Below are 10,017 nucleotides of genomic sequence, written 5' to 3' on the forward strand. Positions count from 1 at the left end.
TTTTCAATTTTTTTATTTATTAGCATTGGCCATAACACTATAGGAGCTAAAGCAGCGATATGTGACCTTGAATTATTTCTGTGAAAAAAAAAAAAAAATCTTAAAAGTTGAATAGATTGTCTTAGGAGATAGTTTATCTCTGCCAACAATGGGATGCTTGAAAGTTTGAAATCATCAAATCACTTTTAGTTTTTTAATATTTATGGTTCAAAAATCATTTTAGAATGAAAACATCAATCAAATTTTCTATACCTCTTATTGTATTATAGTTACAAAGATAACCTATCATCCTTACTAGCAATTTCAATGACACCTTACGTGATTAAGGAAAATATGGTAAAATTATTACTATCATGAATGTAATTGGAGACTTCAAGGAATGTGTGACTAGTAACTCTCTTTCTAAGTGTATCCACTCTGAAAGGAAATTCTTGGTAAATAAACTGAGGAAATATTAGTTTTTGTGGTAGATTTCTATTATCAGACTACTAGCTCACTTTAGCTAAAGACTTCTCATCTTTCATCCTATTCTTTTTAGATTTTTTTTTCTCTCCCTCTCTATAATGAAACCCTACTAAAATTATATTTAAACTAGAAACAATGTTGTTCAAAAATGCATTTTCATCCCAATGGTATGATATAGGTGGGAAAATGATTATTTTATATCAAGTTCAAGAATGTTGAAATTGTGCAACAAATTAAAACTTGTAAAAGGGATGATCAAAGATTGAAATGCTATCTAGCACATTAAGAATGTTTTTTAATAAAAAAGTATAAAATCAAACGTCTATAAAATTTAGGACCATAACTTTATTTAATACAATGTAGCGAATATTTACTGAAGTTATCACTTCAAAATTTACCCCTTTGATCCTACTGTAATTTTTACAAAACAAGGTGTTTTTGTGCTACACAGGGAAACATGAGATAGTGCCATTATTTCATGAATATTGTGATCATGGCCATGGTGACCCGACAATAGTGGATATGGAGGTATATTTTTATGTTCGAATATTTAGGAAAATTGATTAATTAGATAAGGTGTAATTTTTTAGATCAATAATGTTAAAATGATGAATTGAAATCAATACAAAAGATACTCCTTAGCATGACAACTAGGGTTGAGAAAGTGACTCTACAAGAGCATAATTAGAAGATAAATTTTCTATTAGTATATCTTGTTTTATTCATGATAAAATGATTAGAGAACTTATAAATGAGTTTTTATAGACATTTGTATCACTAGCTCATCCTAAAAATAATAAAGGGATATTCATAGCCAAACAAATTATCCATCTATACCTTAGAGATTAATTATGTTTAATTACTACTACATAGGTGATATATGCCAAGCAATCCTCAACAGTATTAGTCTAGTCAACTTTCAAGAGTGGCATCTAGGAACATATCAAGATCTAATTTTATTAGGAGCTCAACATTAGTATGGTGCATTTGAAGAAATATGTGCACTTATGGTGTGTTTTCTTGTTGAAGTGTGATATCTTATAGCTATTAAAATCTATCTATTGACCAATAGTATAGTCACTATTATTAAGTGAGATAAACCCACATTTCATCTTGATTATATTTATTTAGTTGGACAATGTGTCAATGAATTGGAGGCTTTGTAGAACATTGAAGATGTTTTTAACAAACCCATGTAATTTATGCTACTACTCTTGTGAACTTGTTCATAACAACAACTAGTGTCTGATTATTGTTCATCAAAATAATTAGAAATGATATCATGGAAATGATGGGCGCCATGGTGCTTGTTAGGTGCATTCTTATTTTCTACTCAGATATTTTTCTTCGAGAGTTAGTTGAATTAATTCTAGAGAGAGATAGGTTAATTCCCAAATATTCAAAATAATCTCTCACTATGTACTACCTCTCTCCTGTTGGAAATAATCAAGACTAGCTAGGTTACTAAGAGGGGAGGGGTGAATCAGTAACCTTGTAAACTTTAAATCAATTCAGCACTTAACCATATAAATCATTCACCATTCATTCTTCTAATCTACTGCATGCATGAGAAAAGATAAACATTCATAACACATGAACATAGTATTTTGGTGACCTAGAAACCTTCCAAATAGGAAGTAAAACTGGGGTGGGAATGATACCCACAAAACTTCACTAATATAGTATAAAGTTGGCTTGTTAGGGCTTACATTGACCACTTCTGATGATCTTCCCTATTAAGATCAATTTGGACTGCTAGGTCCACCTTGTTAGAGGTTTTACAAACATACAATGAAGTATGCACTTTGTTAGGAGATTTATATAGAGACTGTTAAGTCTACCCTATTAAAGGATTTAGAAAACTAATTCACCTATTAGGATGAAATAGTAGATTTGACTTACAACTTGATTACTGAATAGATCTTAAAGTGCACATCACCTCTTGTGACTGATATGTCTTTGCTACTCCTTGATGACCTTGCTGAATACTTTGCTCTGCTACTAATTTGCATTCACTCTTCTCAAAACATTACATGTCCATTCCTTAACATACTCATGATGATATTGCAAATGATACAATACATTACATATATACCATTTAAATAATTACAATTGCAAGGTTAGTTAAAACACAAGTAAATAAAATATTACTAAGTCGGCCAAATAGTAGAAAACTCGGGCTCTTCAAGCTGACTCGGTGACCTTTTAATACTCAACATCCACTGCATTACTCGACATCATCATGCACTTGATAGAAGTAGAAGCTCAGTCCATACTAATCACACAACGTAGCTTGGAACTCGATAACCAGTGGAGACTCGATAGATATAGTGTTACTCGGTAGATACTAAAGCCTTCGTTTACCTTGCTATCACTTGGTAAACACTACACATTGATCATTCTATAGAAACTAATTTCATATCACACAAACTGATGACTCGGTAGACACCATGAAGCTTAGTGACCATTGGTTTTTTGGTAAATACTGTAAGCTTGGTATACACTACTTGAACTACACATTCACTCGATAGCTTCAAGAATGCTCGGTGTTAACTGCTTAACTGTTGAACTTACAAGGTAATCACTGAATGCTCGGTATAAAGTGTAGACTAAGTGATGAGCTTGGTAACCTTTCAAAATCAAATAAGTGTTGTCACTAATGAAAAATACAACATAATGCCAACAATCTCCCCCTTTGGCATTAGTGACAAAAATACTTATGAGCCAAAACTTATGTGCAATGACATTCTGTTTTTTGATTTTTCAAAATTGATCTTTGTAAAGCTGCAGTATATACATATCTTACAAATTTCACATATCTCCCCCATACATATGGCATAGTATATACATATAAATTTTCATCTATACATATATCAATTTATTTTCTCCCTTGATTTCTCCACAATTCTCTTACTATCTCTTTACTCCCCCTATTCTTATTATCTCATACTCCCCCATTTTGACAATACTGCCAAAGAGATATGCAAAATATTCAAATAGAGACATCAAAATGTGAGAGAAATTTAGAGAGTACCTTGAGAATAAGAGCCAATGTCTTATCCCAATTATCTTGCAAAATTTTGTAGGTAGAGAGGGCCACTTGAACTTCTATAGAAAGTTCAATCATATGATCTGCTATTGAAAGATTGTTATCTTGGACCAATGTTTTTGAATATGCAATATGTTTTTGCATTAGGTCCATAACTAGAAGGATCATATTTTAGATATCAACCAGTGCAGACCTGATCTTGGCTTCCTCTCTAAGTAACTCTGCCTGCATTTCGAACAAAAATTTCACCTTCATGTGATGTGATGAGCTTGAACTAGGGTCAAGCTGTAGCCTTTGAGCACTACCCTTCATATCCACATCAATCTTATTCAATTTCTCCTTTATATCCTTGGTATACTTGGTAACATCACAAAGCTTGCCAAAAAGTGATATTAAATTTGTGAAGGATTGTTCAAGTTGCTCAAAATTGTGGATAACTCTACCTGATTTATTGCAATGTGTTGAGCAATGTGCTCAAGCACCTTATTGTCAAATTTCTTTTCTACCTTCTCAATGAACTTCTCTTGGCCAGAAGTGTCCTCATTGAACTTATTCATAGCCTCTTCCAATTGTAACAAAATGTGTTGAGATGAGTCAACATCAGCACCTATAGCCTTAGCAATCATGTTTTTGGCATTCTCAATTATTGTAAATTCTCTGTCTCTCTCATCTCTGAGCTATTTTTGCCTTGCCTTTTGCTTTAAAAGTTGACCAACCAATATCATTTCATTAGCTGTGGCAGTATCCAGATCTATCTTAGGAATAAAAATTTCTTTGTCCAAGTCAATATCTTCATCAATTGCTTTCCCAGTAAGCAGAAGTTTTAGAGGAGTCTTTGGTTTTACTTCTGTCCTTACTTCCTTAGACTTAGAAATGGAAACAATAGTAGAACTAGCTGGACTAGCAAAAAAAACTTGAATTGGTCAAACTAAAGGAAAACTGAAAGAAGTGCCAATTGTATCCAAAATTGATGTGGTTCCCAAAAATGAAGTACCAATAGGTAGTGTACAAACTAGAATATTTACAATTGAAGAGCTAGCTAGAACAAAAACTAGTGTAGTTAAAGTTGTAGTTAACAAAATTGTAGAGAAAACTGGCAAACTTACTGAACAAGCTGCAGTAGAAGTTGACACGATTAGAGAATTGGCAGTTGTGCATACTGCTAAAGTAGATTTCTTAGGAGCTGATGAAGAGGGCTACAACTCGATAGATGAAGTGGTAGACACTTCCATTGTAGATACCTAGAGCTGTGAGGTAGCAGGTGCAAATGATATTTCTGATGTGGTTACAATAATTCTTGCTAAAACTAACTCCAATCCTAATGATGTTGTTGGCTTAGGTCCAGAGAGTGAGGAAGGGAAGCAATGAATTTTGCTACAATTTTCATTGGATCGTCTTCTTCATCTTCTTCCTTGTCTTCCTCTTCAGCTTCTTCCTCCTTCTCTTCATCATCAACCCTTAGTGCCTGATAGTCTTCAATATCAAATGTAACACATGGAGTGTTATCCTTTTCTTCATCATCACTGTCACCATCATCATCCTTGATCTCCACTAGATCATCACTAGGCTTATGTAGATGATAGATGTTTTTCCACATATTTGTTGCATCTCTAACAGCATGCTCAATATCATTGATTAAAATCAAACATGTGTGGAATCTAATCATCATTTTACCTTTATTATTTTTCATGGCTACCTTCACTTGTACATCTATAAGATTGGGAAATAATTTCTTTAGGGATTGTTCATAAACATCTTTAGTTGTTTGTGCAGCTGATTCCCACCTTGGCTGCAATCTCACTAACAATTCTTTTGAGATTTGGGGAGTAATCTGGTCTGGAGAATACTTCCATTTTCCCATTTTGGTGAGTACCAGCTCCTCAATTTGCATCTTCTTGGAATCAGTCCTTTTTTCAAACTTTAGAGCCTTGAAGTTTGTGATGCCAGCTCCTTCTTCCATTTGTTACAACCTTTCCTAGAAGGTAAGTGGAGACTTGCTGAGCACAACTTCACCTTTACCTTTGCCTTTTGATCTCCTGGTACAAACAACTATGGAGGCCTTTGGAGGTTTTGTAATGGTTACCATCCCTTTCTTCTTGGCTGGCTCTACCTCCTCTAATTCTTGCTCTTCTCCTTCTTCTTCTTCTTCTTCTTCTTCTTCTTCTTCCTCTTCTTCTTCTTCTTCATCCTTTCCTTTTCCCTTGGTAAGCATTACAGGGCGAGTGGCAGTTTTCATCTTTGTTATTTTCCTCTTGCCTTTGCTAATTTCTTGAGGTGGCTTGATTTCCAGTTCAATTCTAATTTTTGCCTCATCATATGTGCCAAAAATTGGATGCTTAGGGTCTACAGGCTCATATACCAATGCTTCAATAATGTCCCTAGTTTCATCAATATTGACCTCATAAGTGAGAGGTTTCACCCATGCAACTCGAGGCCTAACTACCTGAATGTATACTCTATCACAGTCAACCATGAAACACACATCATCTTTATAATCCTCAACAAGTTTAAGATGAATCTTGAACTTGTTGTTCATCCTTTCCTTGAAATCTTCAAAATAATTATCCATAATACTGTCAGAATTTACAGCCATTTCTGCACTATACTCATTTATCTGATATAAAATGGGAACATCCTTTCTCCACACAACAAAACCTTTAGATGGAAAGATTTTTTGCACATAAAAGAAAAGACACATCAACAAAGAGCCAAATCTACAAGGGTTGTTCTTTGATGTTCGGATGCTGTCCATATTCTTGTTTAATTGCTTTAGTAGTAACTCTGACAAGTCAAATTCCATATTTTTCTTCACTACTTTAAATGTTAAGTCCACTGCCTCACATGGCACACTATTTAAATGAATAGAGTTGTAAATTTTGAGGGCAATTACATGAATACCAAATCTTAACTCCACATCAGAAATAGTGCTAATTTTCAAACCTCTAACATCCCACTCGGCTAGGGTTTTCTTCTGGAGTTAATTCTGACCTAGGGTTTCGTAGATTTTTCTTTTCTTAGCATGGGAAGGCTAGTAATCTTGTGAATCATCTTCTTGGTTATTAAAATAGGTTGTTGTAACCATAATTGACCATTGTGCACACAACTAAGAATATACCTAATCCATTTAATCTGAAAACTCCTTGGCAGGTGTGTGATATGTGTCAACCCTTTTGTTTCTAAGTGCTTGTGCTCGAGTTTAAGTGAACCATCAACACACATTTCCTCTAAAGCACTATCCATTTCTAGGGTTCCTATCTCCTCAATGGAACACTTAACATGAGTGGGAATGTCATTAATTAGGAGTACCTTTGGTGGAATTTGAGATTGCGCACCATTAGGGTCAAGTGCCTCCAAAACTACTAGAACTAGCTTGAAATTTGGTGCTTTCCACTCCACAATCTTAACCAACATTTCTAAACCCCTTTTTTCCTTGCTGGTGCAGGAGCACCTAGGTAGGCTAAGTGTGAAACCTAGGTATTTCTTTATTTTTGGCTTGTATTGATGCTAGCCACATCACTATTCTAATAATAGGTCCTATGTGGTCCTTAGGTGTGTTTAGGAGACTTGGCAAGACCCAAAGTGACCAAGTTGCTAGAAGTTGCCGACTATTGTCAACTAGGTGACTTAGGTCCGGTAAAGGCTAAAATGGTTTAGAAAGGTTCCAATGGCTTTGAATAGTTTATTTGAAGTCATTTTATGCATATTATATGTCTACTTTGTCTTTGTGCCAAATTTGGAGGTCTAACTCCATGTAGAACAAAAGTTGCTGAAATGTTGTCATGTTGTCATAACAACATTTTCTTGCAAAAAAGCAACTTTTTGGAATTTGTGTGTTTAAAACGTCCTAACTATTTAGAAAAATTATGGAACTGATGGAGGAGCCTTTAAAAATGTGAGGACAACCATTTTCATGGGGTTGGACAAGTTGGTTTTGCATTTTGTATGAATTGAGCAAGTATTTTGTTGCCAGTTTTATGCATTTGAAGGCATTTTTAATAGAGGAGGATTGAATGGCCTGGATTTTGTGTTGAAAAAGTTCTGAAATATTGTTTTTAATCTTTTTGTAGTGTTGGTTTGATCATTTTAATTCGTTTGCATTAGTGTAGAAAAATCTTTTTGTTCTTGGCAAGTTGCTGATCTGAACAGGGCTGCACTTAGAAAATGGGATCTTAGGGCCACTTCCCACCATTGGAAACCTCTGGTATTTTGGAATTTGGAACTAAGATCCATGTACATTATGTATCAAGAAGGAGGGCCCTTGAAAGCATCAGCAAGCATTTTTAAGGTGATGCCCTAGGCAAGCCAAATGCAACTTGGCCAGGAATCACAGTTGGAAAATGAGTTATGGAGAGGATTGAGTGTGCAAATACCACAATCTGGCTGCACAGCGAGTAATAAGAAGGTCTAACCTTGCTCCAGTCCAAAGGAGAGGTCTTGCAAAGGTGTCTAAGGTGGATTTCCATCACAATAGCGATAAAGCACTTGAAATCCTCATTTTTGGCCTAAAATTGTACTTTCATTGTACAGAAAGTTTGGGGGCTGGAAAATTATAGAATCTTGAAGTACTCTGAAAAGGGTATCCAAAAATATAATTTTTTTGTAGGGTTGTTAAGAAGTTTTTCAAGAAATCTTGTTTCCAGCTATTTAGGAGGGCTAATTCCTAGTAGCCTTTTTGGAGCAATTTGGTGTATCTTCCCTAGTAGATTGAATGCACCTATAAAATCAGAATTGTTTAGGGTCATGGATGTTAGAAGGAGTCTAAAAAAAACCCTAGATGAAGAACTAGTACCCTTGGAGCAATAGATGGACTTGAGGGTTAGTAGCGGACTGGAGCCGGCTAGTAAGAAATTTGATGTTACTTTGTTGGTGTGCCCCCAACTGAAGGATTAGGATCTCTTGAGCAAGGTCCTAGTAATTATAGGGTGTGAAGAAGCCCTAGTGGGTCTAGTGAATGACCTAAGGTATCCCTGAGAGAGAGCTTGGGGTTTGGAAGCAAGGTTGGGGTGTTACATCAGAGTTGTATCAGAGCAAGTTAAAGATTTGGGAAAGGTAGTTAATGTTGGAAGCTGCTGAAGAATTAGTAGGAGAATCCATGATGGTGACAAATGTGGAGTTAGCTAAAGAAGTTGATGAGCAAAGGCAAAGAAATCAGCTTCTTGAAGAAGCACTAGAAGAGGTGAAGCAAAAACTAGATGCAGTTGTAGAGGCAGCCAAGAAAAGAGATGAAGAAGAAGATGGGAATGGTAAAAAGGTAGAAGAGGAAGATATTGTACCTGAACCTGATCCTATCTTGCAAGAAGAGCCCTTCTTGAAGGCAATCAAAGCCTTAAGAGGTAAAGCTTTGGAAGGAGTGCCACTTTTCAGTGGTAAGATAGATATTGATGCAGTTATGGATTGGTTAGAGGGTATGGAGAACCACTTTGAGTGTGAGGGTATCTCAGAGGCACAGAAGGTTAAGGTTGCTAAGTCAAGGCTTAGAGGCTCAGCCTTAACATGGTGGAGGTATGTACAAGATGAAAGAGTCAGCATGGGCAAGAATCCAATTGCAAATTGGAGTGCTATGGCAAACAAAATCAAGGAGAACTTCCTACCTGAAGACTTTGAGATCCAACTCCATAAAAAGAGGCAAGGACTGAAGCAAAAAGATCTTGATGTGACCTCCTACACTGAAGAATTTTAGAGGCTGTGTTTGAGATCCAAGAAGCAAGAAGAGGAGTCACTCAAGGTGGCAAGGTATCTTGGTGGCTTGAAGTGGAACATTCAAGAGGAGCTTAGCGTATGGGCCCCTACCACTATCCAAAGATGTCATCAGCTAGCTTTGAAGGTAGAAGAAAAGAACAAGAGGAAAGGAGATTCTAACTTCAAAGATAGAGGCAAAGGCAAAAATCAAAAAAATCAAAGAGGAGGCTACCAAGGCAGAGGTAGTGATCAAAAGAGAAAAAGTGAAAGCAAACCCATGGAGCAAACTATTGACCACTCTTCAAGAGGTGGTTATAATAGAGGGAGAGGCAATCAAGGAGGATCAAGTAGGGGTAGAGGAGGTAGGAGCAGCTCTTACTTTGCAACAATGAAGTGTTACAATTGTGGTCAACTAGGCCATCCTGCCTATAGGTGCCCGAACAAACCCTCTTCCTCAAGCCAAGATAAAAGGCTAGCATATGCACAAGAAGATAATAGAAGTTACAAGGATGTTGACATAGACCATATTGAGTCTGAAAAAGGTGAGAACCTCATGTTTAGGAGGGTGCTAATCAAGCAACCAGCTTCTAATGAGCCTAGACATAGAAGGGCATTGTTTAGGATCAAGTGCAAGATCCTAGGAAAAGTATGCAAGGTGGTGGTTGATTCTGGATCAACTGATAATGTAAATTCAGAGGAGGCTGTTACAAAGCTCAAACTGAAGAAGATACCTAATGACAACCCTTACAAGGTCACATGGCTTAACAAAGGGCAAAGCATCCTAGTGAATGAACAAGCATGGGTGGACTTCTCAATTGCAGGAT

Source organism: Cupressus sempervirens, chromosome 3, assembly GCF_028749045.1.
Source record: "Cupressus sempervirens isolate cs-2001-9-10 chromosome 3, ASM2874904v1, whole genome shotgun sequence".
Taxonomy (NCBI): Eukaryota; Viridiplantae; Streptophyta; class Pinopsida; order Cupressales; family Cupressaceae; genus Cupressus; species Cupressus sempervirens.